Source organism: Podarcis vaucheri (genome assembly GCF_965113315.1).
Source record: "Podarcis vaucheri genome assembly, chromosome: 11".
Lineage (NCBI taxonomy): Eukaryota > Metazoa > Chordata > Lepidosauria > Squamata > Lacertidae > Podarcis > Podarcis vaucheri.
In genome coordinates this window covers 56772579-56788618 of record NC_138749.1, presented here as the reverse complement: position 1 = coordinate 56788618, position 16040 = coordinate 56772579, and positions in this window count along the sequence as shown.

Genomic DNA, 16040 nt, shown 5'->3' with positions numbered 1-16040 from the left:
CATTTTTACATTTCTCTTGGGGAGTCCTTTCAGTTCCATCTCCCGTTCTGGAGGTGTGTTGTGCTGGCATTCTCAAAACCTTTATCAGTGGATTCCTGGATTATTTGGGGACATCTCTCAATGCTTTCAAGTCATGCATGTACCCACTAAGCACTTTGAAGTAAACCTGCAAACTTCTATTTTCATATGTGTAGGGTTTGTGTGGGATACATTGTTTTATATTATATTATGATTCTAAATTGTTATAAGCCATCTCCCGTACAGTGGTATCTTGGGTTAAGAACTTAATTCATTCTGGAGGTCCGTTCTTAACCTGAAACTGTTCTTAACCTGAGGTGCCACTTTAGCTAATGGGGCCTCCCACTGCTGCCGCGCCACCACTGCACAATTTTTGTTCTCATCCTGAAGCAAAGTTCTTAACCTGAGGTACTATTTCTGGGTTAGTGGAGTCTGTAACCTGAAGCGTCTGTAACCTGAAGCATCTGTAACCCGAGGTACCACTGTATTGCATATAGGTACTAGAAGGATGGAATAGAAATCTCTACACAAGTAACATCAATTGACTACAAATAGGCTCACTGAAGATAAGGAATATGACTAACTTAAAGGTAAAGGGACCCCTGACCGTTAGGTCCAGTCGTGGACGACTCTGGGGTTGCGATGCTCATCTTGTTTTACTGGCCGAGGGAGCTGGCGTACAGCTTCCAGGTCATGTGGCCAGCATGACCGAGCCGCTTCTGGTGAACCAGAGCAGCACACAGAAACGCCATTTACCTTCCTGCCAGAGCAGTACCTATGTATCTACTTGCACTTTGAAATGTTTTTGAACTGCTAGGTGGGCAGGAGCAGGGACCGAGCAACGGGAGCTCACCCCATCACGGGGATTCGAACCGCCGACCTGCTGATCGGTTTAACCCACAGTGCCACCAGTGACCCATGACTAAGTTAGGTCCCTTAATTTCAATGGGTCTTCTATGAGTAAAACATAGCTGAATACCACCACTGTAACTATTAGTCACATAAATTCTAAAGAGTTATTATATTTTAAAGTGTAAAATTTACAGGGTTTTTTTAAAAAAGGTTTCTTTGGTGTGTCAAAGCAGGAATTTAAGAGATGAGTCAAAAGGCAAATGAATAAAGGAGTGGTTATTTTCTTTTTAAGCCATTGCTACAGTTCATCAAATACCCAAGAAGAATCGTGCTATTTCAACTGGGTTGCACCAGGAGTTAATTTCCACTCAATATGCTGTGATGTTCTCCTTTATCTGGATAAAAACACAGTTCTTGCCAAACGTCTGTGAGGGAAGTGGCAGGTAACTGGTGCCACACTTGCATTCATAACAACCCTCAGAGAACATCTATCAAATGAAACTTTGAGGCAGGAAATACCTGTTTGCACTGCATAATTGTTTCCTGTGGCATGTTTGCTAGGTTTTTGCGCACTTAAACTCTTTTCTCTTTATGACCACCACATAGAGACTGCTTCAAATTACCCCATGTGGCAAGTGTTACCACACAGTAAACAATTTATGTTTGGTTTAAGCAGGTTATAATCCAGACATGTGATCTTTGCCTTGGCTCCTAAATTGTACATCCATAAAAGGGGGAAGGGTACATTAATACTGCTCCTCCATCTCCCCACCACATAAATCATGTCATTCATGCCTTAGGGACCTGCACCTCTCAGGAGCATATGGGGGGGGGGGAGGCAGAGGTGATTAAAAACTCTGTTCTGTGGATGCAAACTCAATTCCATTAGAGGAAGGTGGTTTAGAATGCAAGTCTTCATCTTTAAATCCCCATTATATTAAGAGATGATGCGATTCCTCTCACCATAGTTCCCCGAACTGGTTCTGTCATTTACCCCCCTGGCTTGCTGTAGTGAGAACTCCAGAAATACCACACATCAGAGGAAGGAGAAGCTAATCCTATGTATATGCATTGCCATAAATTAACTCTTGGGAGGCCAAGAGTCACAACAAGCTTAATCTCTGCTGAACCGACAGTCAGGCAGGCAGTCAAACTGCAAAATTGGGAAGAGTTAAACCAGGGACAAAGATCCTGTGAACCTCCATTTTTTGATGGGCTCCAGCTTCCATCAGCCTCAGCCAGCATAATTCACAAGCAGGGGTGATGGGAGCTATAGTTCAACAACATCTGGAAGGCTACCAGTTCCTCATCCTTGAATTAAAGGAGCAATGCAATGCAGGTGACACAGGAACCGAGGAAGAGCAGCGGGGGGGGGGACTGCAGGTGCTTCCTATTCCATTGGATGAATGGGTTTAAAAATAAAAAGTGAATCTCTGGGTTGCAATCTGGCAATATGTCCCTATGCCCATATTGTTACAGGTGCACACAGCATAGAGAAAGCCACATTTTCTACATGGGAAACAGCTGCTTACAAATGGCTCACATAGCCATCTAAAGGACTGGTTTAAAGGAGCTCCCGTGTTTTCTAAACTAGCTCTTAGAGATTTCTGAAAATGAGTCACTAAATATAATGTTGTTCATTTCCTCACATCAGCCTTCCTCAACTAGATAGCCTGCATATCATTATTTTTTACTATGACTTCTATTGTGCCTGACCATTGGCCATGGTTGCTGGGGCTGATGGGAGTTGTGGGAGATTCTTAGCCCCCAAAGAGGTGGGGATAGTTAGGATGAGTAGAGGGCTAGAAGCTACAACTGGATTTTCTTGTGATGCTGCAGACCATCAAAAGAGGCTGCAAATCATTCAAATAGCCTTTATGTTTTCCCTGTTCACATATTAGACAGGGGAAGAGGGGCAATGGCTAGGATGCACGCGGAGATCTAGGTTGTAGTGCCTTGCGCTCCAAGAAGGAAAAATGAGATTAAAAGGAAGACATGAATGAAATCCTGTACAAGCATCAAGGATGGACCATAGCTCAGTGGCCAAGCACATGCCGTTCCTGCAAACACTTACTTACTACAACTTACTACACTTTTAATGGGACGCGGATGGCGCTGTGGGCTAAAGCCTCAGCGCCTAGGGCTTGCCGATCGAAAGGTCGGCAGTTCGAATCCCCGCGGCGGGGTGCGCTCCCGCTGCTCGGTCCCAGCGCCTGCCCACCTAGCAGTTCGAAAGCACCCCCGGGGGCAAGTAGATAAATAGGTACCACTTACCAGCGGGAAGGTAAACGGCGTTCCGTGTGCGGCTCTGGCTCGCCAGAGCAGCGTTGTCACGCTGGCCACGTGACCCGGAAGTGTCTTCGGACAGCGCTGGCCCCCGGCCAATAGATGTGAGATGGGCGCACAAACCCCAGAGTCTGTCAAGACTGGCCCGTTCGGGCAGGGGCACCTTTACCTTTACCTTTACTACACTTTTAAGTGATCGCTGATCCATGGCCATTTGATGTACCTTTGGGGACAATTAATTTGCTGGTGAAGAATTATCATTGAAACAGTTCATAATCCTGGAAGAACTGTTCTGTCTACTAATGTGCTCAGAGCTCCCTATTGTGACATTCGAAGCACCCACATCTCACGTTTGTAGGATATTGACTGTGGAAAGGCATTCTGCCTCCGTTTCAGTGTTCTTTGACGGTGATTTACCACTCCTACCATTCCTGTTCATGGAAGATTTGATTCTTAATAATTTGTGACTCCATGCACATATTATGTGTCTTCTGTTTATGAATTTTGAAACAGTATAGTGTTGTAAAAATATTGTCAGTATATTATTACCTGGCGTGTTGCTTGTTGTTGTTCAGAGCGTTCTGTTTTGCAACACAGGGGGTTTTCTTTGGTGTTCCTGCTAACAATACAGTGGTACCTCAGGTTACATACGCTTCAGGTTACATACGCTTCAGGTTACAGACTCCGTTAACCCAGAAATAGTCCCTCGGGTTAAGAACTTTGCTTCAGGATGAGAACAGGAATCATGCTCTGGCGGCGCGGTGGCGGCAGGAGGCCCCATTAGCTAAAGTGGTGCTTCAGGTTAAGAACAGTTTGAGGTTAAGAATGGACTTCTGGAACGAATTAAGTACTTAACCCGGGGTACCACTGTAGTAGGTCCAGTCCCTAGAATTTCCACCTAGGTCTGGGAAAGAGTGTCTGAAATGCTGGGAACCTGATGCAGACAGCGTGGGTAATACTGAAGTAGAATGGCCTCACTCTGGTATATAAGGCAGCTTTTGATATTCTTAACCATCAGTTTATTCTGGCAAGGCCCTTATGTCTCTAACTGTAGCATAACAACACGGCTACCTATCTGTAACTGTAGCATAACAGACATTAATGAAGAGATACCTTTGCCTTCTCCATGCTGGGGGAAAGTTCACTGGTTGAATTGCAGCCTGTTCTCCAGCTGTTGAAGGTATAAAAGCGTTGCTGGTAGGAAGCTGCAATCCTATGAATCAGCAACAGGCTGGGGTTTTCTGGAAGCCAAGTGTTTGCTGATCATTGCCCTGCCGTTGTCACTCCTTCCAGAAGCTAGCTGAAATAATTATAGTAGCAAAAGTGGGAAGGTGTCAAATGCTCTTAGAGTTTTTGGCATATTTCCCCCCATCGGCCTGATATATTTTTATATTTGGAAACCATATCTGGTAGGGGAAATGCTCCTGGAAGAAAATAGAATTGCTGGCAGCAGCACACATGGAAAGAAGAGGGCTCTTAAAGGCAATTATGTTGCATAATTGCCCCCAAAAGAGGAATAAAGAAATTGCCGTTTCTCTGCGATCCGTTCTAGGACTTGCTGTGAAGAGCAGGGGAGAGATTTATGTAAGTGCATTTGGTAGATGTGAATTTGTGGTTGCAGTCTGTTTCTACTTCAATAGACTAGGGGGCTATGGCTGATTTAAACCAAACGCCATTCAGCTAAAATGACAAAACATTTTTGTCACCGCTGGGCCACACCAAAGCCTCACCTAATCTAGAATCCTTTTGTCACAGGAGCCAACCTAATGTCTATGGGGAGTCAACAAAACCAGGCCTAAGCACAGCCATGCCCTCCTCTCCGGCGATTCCCAACAACTGATATTCAGAGATATCAAGCCTCTGATATAGGAAGTAATATAGCTATCGCAGCTCATGGCCTTATCCTTCATTCATTTCAGCATTGCTGCAATTGCTGGGACATGGATGAGATGGGGCAAATTGCTCGTTTCTGATGGAAAGAACTAGCCCATGTTGTCCTGGGGCCTTTCCTTGCGGGGCTCCTGAAGATTTTGGAGAATGGATCTCTCAAAGTTAGCCTGGTCCTGCATAGAGCTTATGCAAAAGCCACACGCAGAGAAGAGGATATTTCCATGATGCTTGCCTTGCCTTACACACACGCCTTGGGCGAACAGTGCAAATTGTTTATGTGAAGACTTGTTTCCATATATGAAAGCAAAATGTTGCATTATTGTTATTATTATTAATTTATGACCCTGTAAGTATCTCCTCCACCATTGCTACAGTGTTAACTGTAGCACCCCAGTATGAGATTCAACCCCGGTGTGAGATTCCTAGGGTTCATGTTTCCTTTGGGATGAGGGACTGTGGAGACAGTGGTATCTTTAGCACAGGAGTAGGCAACCTAAGGCCCGGGGGCTGGATCTGACCCAATCGCCGTCTAAATCCGACCCGTGGACGGTCCGGGAATCAGCGTGTTTTTACATGAGTAGAATGTGTCCTTTTATTGAAAATGCATCTCTGGGTTATTTGTGGGGCATAGAAATTTGTTCATTTTCCCAAAAAATATAGTCTGGCCCACCACATGGTCTGAGGGATGGTGGACCGGCCCACGGCTGGAAAAGGTTGCTGACCCCTGCTTTAGCATATTTGCTTTATTACATCCTGATCCTATGATGAATCAGAATCACAGAATCAACACTCCACTGGGCCCTGCTTCTCCCATAGCCGATGCCTTGGTTTCCAACAGAAATCAGGCGTGTTTCTGCCTATGTGGCTTCCCAGCCTGCAGCTTCTAGCTTCTTGCTCACATATCTCAACTCTCCACTCTGCCTTTGCCTTTCTAACTACCAGTGAGTCAAAGGAGAGGGGCCTAGACATTTGACATCTGGCACAGAAACACTTCCTTTGATGACCCAGGACCATCACCTCACCGGAAAGCTAGCCTGGCTATTACACAAATTGAATCCATGATGGATCCAGGAATTAGAAGGCGGCTCAGGAATACAGCCTGCCCACACAAATTCATAACAATATCCAAAGTTGCAAAGTTGCAGTCCGTCAATAGGTTCAAGGAGGAGTCATCAAGTGAGTGACAGCCACCAAGATGCAGTCCAGGGATAGGAAACCTGTGGCAGGTGGCATAGCACTGGGGGAACCACAGGGGCTGTTGCCCCGGGTGCAAATTGTTAGGGGGTGTAAAATTGCAATACCTGGAGCTGCCTCAATACAGCAGCCTTACTGGTATCCATTGAAAACGGCTCCTCTTTGTGAAACAGAAAGTGACTTCTCCAGACAACGGAACAACTCTTCTTATCTCTGTGGCTGTAATCTTCTGGGTGAGGCAGCTGAAAGCACACGCGTACTCCTCCCATTTCCCTCTCATCCACCCACCCTTCCGCACGGCCCTGAGCACTGGCAACCCACGATACACCACTGCCTGTGGCTCCCAAGACCAGTGGTCAGGGATGATGGGAGCTGGAGTCTCAACATTTGAAATCCTAGTGCAAAGGGTTGGATTTTAACTAGTGAGAGTGCAATTCGAATCCCCACATGGTTATGAAGCTCTCAGGGTAGCACTGGGCCTGTTACTATTTCTCAACCTACTTTACCTCATAGAGTTGTTGTGTGTGGATTGTGGGGAGCAGGGAGAACAATGTACATTGTTCTGAGTCCCATTTGCATAAATATAATATGTAAATGTCAAAAAAATCTAATGAAGAGAGATTACATTATGTATCACTGAGTCTTGATACGTAATGTGAGCCCTGAAAGTGTGGCCACTATAATACATGGATGCCTTGGGGATCAAAATTTCTGGTAAAGTTTCTCTCTTTTTCGTATGAAACAAGGCACTATGTGTTTTAAAGCCAAGCAAGCCAACCTGGGGGTTTTATACGGTTAAAAAACTATGGAGTGAATTTAGGAGACTGATATTTAATTCCGAAGAGAACAGTCTGTACTACCTTATAACATGCACCTATAATTTAATTGTTTAGTACAAGTCATGCAGACGTGGTTGTTATTATTTGCTGCTGTTGTTTTTAGAAGTTTGAAATAATGTGCAACTTTGCAAAAGACAATGTGAAGGACAGAGAACATACGGAATTCCCTGTATGAGGGCAACTGAGGTTGTGTTTCCATTGGGAATCCCAGTTTCCTCACCGCCAAAGGCATACATCCTTCTGAACACAGTTGTGTGGGGTAGATTTTGTCCCTGATTGATAGAACTGATCTAAAAAGCCGGGAGTGTTGTGGGTCTGGGAGAATTCAGTGGGACTTCCTTCAAAATATAAATAAATGTTCAGGATGCTGCTGCTGCAGGTTGAGGTAGGCTACTGTACTGGAACATCAATTCTGCAATATATTTCAGGGGTGGAAAGGGGCCCCAACCCTAGCGAGTTTGGGGGCTGATGGTGGTTTTACAGTAATACAGTCTCTATTATTATTATTATTATTATTATTATTATTATTATTATTATTATACCGCCCTATACCCAGGGGTCTCAGGGCAGTTCACAGAATAAAATCAAGATATGAAACCATAAAATACATAATAAAAATAAAAACAACAACCCAATAACACACACACACAGAAAACACATTTTAAAAGGGCATAGGAAGTAAATCAGATCAACCAAAGGCCTGGCTAAAAAGGAATGTTTTTGCCTAAAGGTGCCTAATTAAACTCTCCAAAACAGAATTGATGCTTTTGAATTATGGTGCTGGAGGAGACTCTTGAGAGTCCCATGGACTGCAAGAAGATCAAACCTCTCCATTCTTAAGGAAGTCAGCCCTGAGTGCTCACCAGTGGCGTAGCGTGGGGGGTGCAGGGGGGCCGGCCGCACCGGGCGCAACATCTGGGGGTTAGGGTTAGGGGGCGCAAATTCACAGGTTAGGGGGCGCAAATTACTTGCCTTGCCCCGGGTGCTGACAACCCACGCTACGCCACTGGTGCTCACTGGAAGGACAGATCCTGAAGTTGAGGCTCCAATACTTTGGCCACCTCATGAGAAGAGAAGAATCCCTGGAAAAGACCCTGATGTTGGGAAAGATGGAGGGCACAAGGAGAAGGGGACGACAGAGGACGAGATGGTTGGACAGTGTTCTCGAAGCTACCAGCATGAGTTTGACCAAACTGCAGGAGGCTGTGGAAGACAGGAGTGCCTGGCGTGTTCTGGTCCATGGGATCACAAAGAGTCGGACACTACTAAATGACTAAACAACAATAAAACCATCTGGGGGTCCTTTACCTTTACTTTTTTTCCCAAAAAGTAAAATTTCTGACATCCGCAAAGTTGAGCTTTCTTTACAAAGACCCTAACCACAGCTCAACCAGCCTTCCTCAACCTGTTTTGGCCTGTAGCTTCTATCATCCACTGACGATGCTGGCTGAAGGAGACAAACTTCGCCATTCAGAGGGTCCTGGTGTTTACCCACTCTGGAAGAATGGCAGATGAAGGTGATGGACTATATGGAACTGGTGGAAATGACTGGCAGAATCCGAGACCAGGGAGAAGAGTCGGTGGAAGAAGATTGGAAGAAATTTAAAGACTATCTACAGAAATACTGTAAAATTAATGAATGTTAAAATGATGTTGGATTGAAGTTAAGTGGTTTTTAGCAGCAATGTTATAAAGGAATATGTAAAAATGGATTGTTAACAGGTGATAATCTAAAGTTATAATATATTAAGATAAAAGATTAAGATAAAATCAAAGAGGGAAAGGATTTGCTGAATTAACTAATTGAACCGGAATACAAAAAAGGGAGGTGTGAGGAGGTCTGGGAAACAAGCAATTGAAGGGTAAGATATGGAAAGACTGATCTGTTTTTAACTGTTTTTACCTTGTATTTTCATTTTCTATTTTTCTTTCTTTCTTTTTTCTCTTATTTTTGTAATATGTTGAAACTTTAATAAATATCTTTTTTTAAAAAAAACACAGAGGGTCCTGGTGAAGAGCAGCTTGCGAGAGCGGATGAGAACGTCAACAGAGATAGCCAACTTTTAAAAAACCAGGTCAGGATTCAGATCTAGATAGCAAGTGTGTGCACATGCACACGATTTAGACCAACGTCAGAAATTGCCAAGATGGCTGTCAGGTATACAGGCCAGGGGAGCTGGAATGCAAGATCAGGGATATAGGGCTCACTAGCAGCAGTGAATTGCAATTGCATGGGACAGGAACATGACTGATGGATGATGCGCGTGCAAAGGGCGGAGTCTAAGGTGGAGAATTGCCATGCCCAACAAGGGGAATTGTACATAGAACTGGCCAGGCTAGTATCTTAAGGGTTAAAAAATGCATTTTGCTGGTAAAGACCTACAATCCTTAGTATGGCTAGCACATGGCTTTTGGGCTCAACATACCTTTTAAGGCTAGCAGCACCTGTCTGGAAAGGCAGGTGTTGTTATGCTAAATACCAGAATAATCTGCAGGGGACAAAGAATTCCTCCTTAAACTGATTGTCTTTAAAAATGTGGGGTGAAAGTGAATAGTATAAGCAATAGTTTTTATCAGAGTGCTGTGCACACCCAATCTCCTTTGTGGGACAGTGGGAGTGTATTGCACACACATGAAAGCAGTTTTTCAAAGAGACATTATTCTCCGGTGAGTGTGTCATTCTTTTACAATCCAAAAGCATGCAAGGTATGTGGGTGGATAAAGGAAAAGCACATGCCTGTGGGAGGAGCTTGTGATTCCTCCCCACAGCATACTTTTGAACAACCACCAATAAACCTGCTATGGAAACTCAACAATGAAAGGCGAACCACACGCTACAGCAGCCTCACTTGAAGCATTTGTGCCATTTGACAGCAGGTGAATGTTCAAATCATAATAATAATAATAATAATAATAATAATAGCCATTTTAACTCTGCTCATAGAAAACCAGCATGTTAGCATCCTTGACACGCTAGTTCAGTATATTCTGGGAGTAATCAAAAAATAGATCCTTCATGTCCCTGCAGATTAATATGATAGTGGAATCAAAGAATTGTAGAGTTGGAAGGGACCCTGAGGGTCATCTAGTCCAGCCCCCCTGCAGTGCAGGAATACGCAGCTGTCCCATATGGGGATCAAACCTGCAACCTTGGCGTTATCAGCACCATGCTCTAACCAGCTGAGCTATCTGATATAGTCCAGCAACAGAAGCCTTGTGTTTGGCTTTCAGAGCCAATGGTATCTCCAATGCTGAATGAATCAGTTCACCAATACTGGATAATCGCAAAGCTGAAACGACATGTTCCCAGAGAGAAAGTGAGTGTGTCACTTTGGTCGGCGTTGTATTTAGGAGAGAGACTCAGAGCTTAATTTAGCTATGAGGCGCACTGGGTAGCCTTTGATCTTCTTTCCTGGATTGTACTGAAGATAAATGAAATGAGCCCCTTTGCAGATTGGCGTGTGTTAGGGGTTATCAACCCATTAATGCTTCTGTCCGTAAATTATTTCCATGTATTTATTTATATTATATAACACAATTATTTATATCCCATCTTTCCATCAACAGATGCCCGAGGCCTTGATCTTGAAAATATGAAAAGTGAAATGAATCACTGGCACATTTGATTACACCTCAAAGAATAAAATGAATTTACTGCACAAGCCTCCTTTAGACTGGTTCTTGTGGGGTTTTGTCACAGCTACTTTAACAGATTCACTGGATTTAGGACCCCATTTGTACACAGGCTGTTGACCTTTGTATGAATGCATCCATGCAGAGCACAATGCATAGATACTATCCAGACCCATCTCATTCCTGATTATATAGGTCATTAGACAGGCTCCCAGTAATATTATATATTCTGAACCTGAGACAGTATGTAATCTGACTGCACTTCTGCTGCTGACATTTGATGACCAGGGGATTTGAGAGCTGGGGAGCCATGAACTTAGTGAACCTATCCTGGTTTCTTTCATCCGCCTGACCATAGCCCTCTAGCATACATCCAAGTGGAACAAAGGGACTTTGCCTGAACATGCACATCTTAGGATCAAACCTGGAACTTGTGTGCATGTGCATATATATATATATATGCAGGTTTTGGTGTCTTCGGGTGTCTTCCCGTGTAAGAGTCGGGGTGTCTGTGCGACGTTTCGACGAGGTCTCACTCGTCATCTTCAGGCTGGTGCTTTCGGCTTCTTGTTACTGGAACAGAGCAGAATCTGGTGTTTGAGTTCCTATAAATACTGTTGAGGGGTGTGGTGTATAGCCTCCAACGTTCTGGGCAGAGAGGAAGTTCCTAGATTAGTGTGCCTTTTCTTCTTTTGTTCCTTAATTACTTGAGGGATATCTTGGGTGATTTCATGAGTGATATTCTGAATATCACTGGGTGGGTCATTAAGTGTAGATTAGTTGCTAAAGCTTTCGTGTCTTGACCTCTTGAGCTTGTGAAGAGTTTTTCTGAGAAGATGGCTGTGCTGCATTTAGTTGTGCTCTGGCTTGGCTTCGTGTATAGGGGCGAGCTATGGTTTTGTGTCTTGTGCCAGCCAGATCTGTGTAGGGATTGCAGGGGGGTGCAGCATCCGGAGGTGCCACTATAGTTTGGTTGCTGGATGGAGTCTGTAATATGTATGTGGAGAGGGTCTGGGTTTGGGTCTGGTGTGGTTGATTGGTGACGGCGTTCTGTGTGCCTCTGGTTCTGGTGTCGGTTTTTGTGGGGAGGGCTAATTTCCAGATGTCTGGCAGGCGGGACGTGTCGTCACGCTTGTTCATGTTGTGAGGGTGTTTCTCTATCTCGATGGCTTCCATGATTATTCTCTTGTGGTGATGTTCCATGTTAAAGAGCAATTTGGAATCTGCAAAATTAATTTCGTGTCCTGTTTCTTTCATGTGTTGGAAAAGAGAGGAAGTTTTTTCTTCTTTTTTGACGGCATTCTTGTGTTCTGCGATACGTGCATTTATTCGTCTGTTTGTTTGTCCAATGTACGTGGCTGGGCAGACTTTGCAGGGTATTTCATAGACCCCTTGGTTTTCCAGCTGGATTTTGTCTTTTGGGTTTCTGAGGATATTGGCTATTTTTTGGTTGGTGCAGAAGGCTGTACCAGACTCCATCCAGACTCCATCCAGCAACCAAACTATAGTGGCACCTCCGGATGCTGCACCCCCCTGCAATCCCTACACAGATCTGGCTGGCACAAGGCACAAAACCATAGCTCGCCCCTATACACGAAGCCAAGCCAGAGCACAACTAAATGCAGCACAGCCATCTTCTCAGAAAAACTCTTCACAAGCTCAAGAGGTCAAGACACGAGAGCTTTAGCAACTAATCTACACTTAATGACCCACCCAGTGATATTCAGAATATCACTCATGAAATCACCCAAGATATCCCTCAAGTAATTAATGACCCACCCAGTGATATTCAGAATATCACTCATGAAATCACCCAAGATATCCCTCAAGTAATTAAGGAACAAAAGAAGAAAAGGCACACTAATCTAGGAACTTCCTCTCTGCCCAGAACGTTGGAGGCTATACACCACACCCCTCAACAGTATTTATAGGAACTCAAACACCAGACTCTGCTCTGTTCCAGTAACAAGAAGCCGAAAGCACCAGCCTGAAGATGACGAGTGAGACCTCGTCGAAACGTCGCACAGACACCCCGACTCTTACACGGGAAGACACCCGAAGACACCAAAACCTGCATTCCTATACCCGTGAAAATCTACGAAAGCAAATATATATATATATATATATATATATATATATATATATATATACATGCCAAATGTATAGCTGTCAACTTTTCCCCTTTTCTAAGGGAAATTCCCTTATTCCGAATAGGATTCCTTGCAAGAAAAGGGAAAAGTTGACAGCTATGGCCAAATGGGACGTGGGTGGCGCTGTGGTCTAAACCACTGATCCTCTTGGGCTTGCCGATCAGAAGGTTGGCGGTTCAAATCCCCGCAATGGGGTGAGCTCCCGTTGCTCTGTCCCAGCTCCTGCCAACCTAGCAGTTCGAAAGCACACCAGTGCAAGTAGATAAATGGGTACCACTGTGGCGGGAAAGTAAACGGTGTTTCTGTCCGCTCTGGTTTCCGTCACAGTGTTCCGTTGCGCCACATGACCTGGAAAGCTGTCTGTGGAGAAACGCTGGCTCCCTCGGCCTGAAAGGAAGATGAGTAGGCCACAACGCCATAGTCACCTTTGACTGGACTTAACCGTCCAGGGATCCTTTACCTTTTACCTTTACTTACATGCCAAATGAGAGCAGGGGGCTACAACTATGCGCACATATGCCCTATTTTATTCTACCCCTTTGGGGGACATATGGATGTGCACCTGGCTAAGATCATATTTGTGACAGCTACCTGAAGAGGTGCAACCTTGAGTCTCTAGCCCACCATGTGTAGACTTTCACACTGGTGCAAAGACTGAATATTCATAGACAGTCTATGGCATGGGTAGGCAAACTAAGGCCCGGGGGGCCGGATCTGGCCCAATCGCCTTCTAAGTCCGGCCCATGGACGGTCCAGGAATCAGTGTGTTCTTACATGAGTAGAATGTGTCCTTTTATTGAAAATGCATCTCTGGGTTATTTGTGGGGAATAGGAATTTGTTCTTTTTTCCAAAAAATATAGTCCGGCCCCCCACAAGGCCTGAGGGACAGTGGACCAGCCCCCTGCTGAAAAAGTTTGCTGAGTCCATAGCTGTCAACTTTTCCCTTTTCTTGCAAGGAATCCTATTCAGAATGAGGGAATTTCCCTTTTAAAAACTTGACAGCTATGCTCTGGACTATGGCATCTAGCTCCAGCAAAATGAGGACTCCTGCTATGCAGAAAGTTGCCCTTATCTAGAATAGGATATGCATATGAGTAAACAGGATTACTTGATTATATCAGATGCTGGAATGGGAACAGCACACCCAAACCGAATGCCCATTCACATGCATTCAAACGCAGACCAGGGTGAATTTGCAGTCTGTGTACATTCCAAGGTGCCTCTGCATACACATTCAAGCCCAGCCCTTTTGTTTGCACACAACTAGAGCTGCACTGGAGTCAGAATGCCTGAAAATTCCTAGGCACAGAAGAAGTCCATTCCCTGCAATGGTCTCCTTGGAAACCTAGCACAGCTCAGAACATGGTAGAACTTCCAGCGTCCTAACACAGGCAAGCATTGGCCATCATTCAAGTGGTTAAGAAATCCATATTGTTGGGGATAATTCAGATGGAAACTTCCAGGTGTCAAAAAAAGGCTATTTATGTATACCAGTACTGCAGCCTGTGTTTTGTTAGCCCAAAAATGGAAAACGAGCAAAGTCCCATCTAAAGAAGAATGGCAACTTAAACTGATGGAATATGCGCAGCTTGCGAACTTAACATATAGAATAAGAGAACAAGAAGAACATACATTTAGAGAAGATTGGAAAACGTTTATTGAATATATGGTGGGAATTGTGTACACTTGAAAATGTTGGCAGCATTAAGATAAATTCAACAGTGTAAATAAGTTTTGATGGATGTACTAATGGAATACTGATTGGTTTAGTCTATGTAAGATATGCAGGGATTTGTGTTATGCAAAATGAAACATGGAAAGAGAGGAAGGGAAGTCATTGATACTTTAAGGTTGTTTAAATGAAAATTCTAAATTGTAAATCAGAAAATTTAATAAAAGTGTGTGTGTGTGTGTGTGAAATGCACGCAGCTTTTACACGTATCTGCTCAATAGTGTTGTGTGGCTGAAAATGGGTCCCAAAAGTCACAATGCAGTGTTGGGCCCCATGTCTTTTAACAGGGGTTGGTTGCCAAATCCACCCCCCCCCCCAATTTAAAATTAGTCTCCTTCAGAACAACTTTGCAATAGCATGGTGAAGGAACCATGACCTAATATTTGGGGAGCATTGTTCACCTTGTTAATGTTCTGTCCTATGCAGAAAGAATTGCTCATCTCAGCCTAGTTGGAAGGGAGGACATAGTAAACACAGGTGGAACCTGGGTGTGGTGTTTCAGTTCCAAGAGATACCAGTGCCTCTGAAGGACCAGTTGCCATGACCCAAAAAGGGTGCCTACATTAGCTTTGCCATACCATCACCATTCCGAACTTGTTATTGGAATTGTGCCTGCCTCCTAGAATATTTCCCAAATATGTGCAGCTGAAGACTGTATGAGCCCACCCTCTAGCATGCATAGGCTAACTAAAAATTAAATCCCTCTCCTATGGATCTGCTTAAGCTACAGGAATGCAGTTAGTCTTGCACCCTGTCCTGTGAAACACAAGCTACACTGCCATCATTATTTGGGCAGGGGGGTGGGTTTGTCATGTAACGTACTACAGGCTGGTGTAGTTATGTATTAAGTATTAACTGGATTTTGCCTTTCCCAGTTGGATAGCAAACCACATTTCCCCAACTACTAAATGCTAATATGAAAGGTCATCTGCAAGCATTAGAGTGGATTCCTGCAAGAGTCACAAATACATTCAAAGGTAGGCTATATAGTACAGGCTTCCTCAACCTCAGGCCTCCAGAGGTTTTTGGCCTACAACTCCCATGATCCCTAGCTAGCAGGACCAGTGGTCAGGGATGATGGGAATTGCAGTCTCAAAACATCAGGAGGGCCGAGGTTGAGGAAGCCTGCTGTAGTATGTGAGTGTGAAAGCCAGCATGGCATAGACGTTCAGTTGAAATTATTATTATTATTATTATTATTATTATTATTATTATTATTATTATTATTATTATTTACTTATACCCCACTCATCTGGCCGGGCCTCCCCAGCCACTCTGGGCGACTCTCAACAGAATATTAAAAACACAATAAAACATCAAACATTAAAAACTTCCCTAAACAGGACTGCCTTCAGATGTCTTCTAAAAGTCAGATACAGTGGACGTTCGGGTTGCAAACATGATCCGTGCAGGATGCACGTTCGCAACCCACAGCATTTGCAACC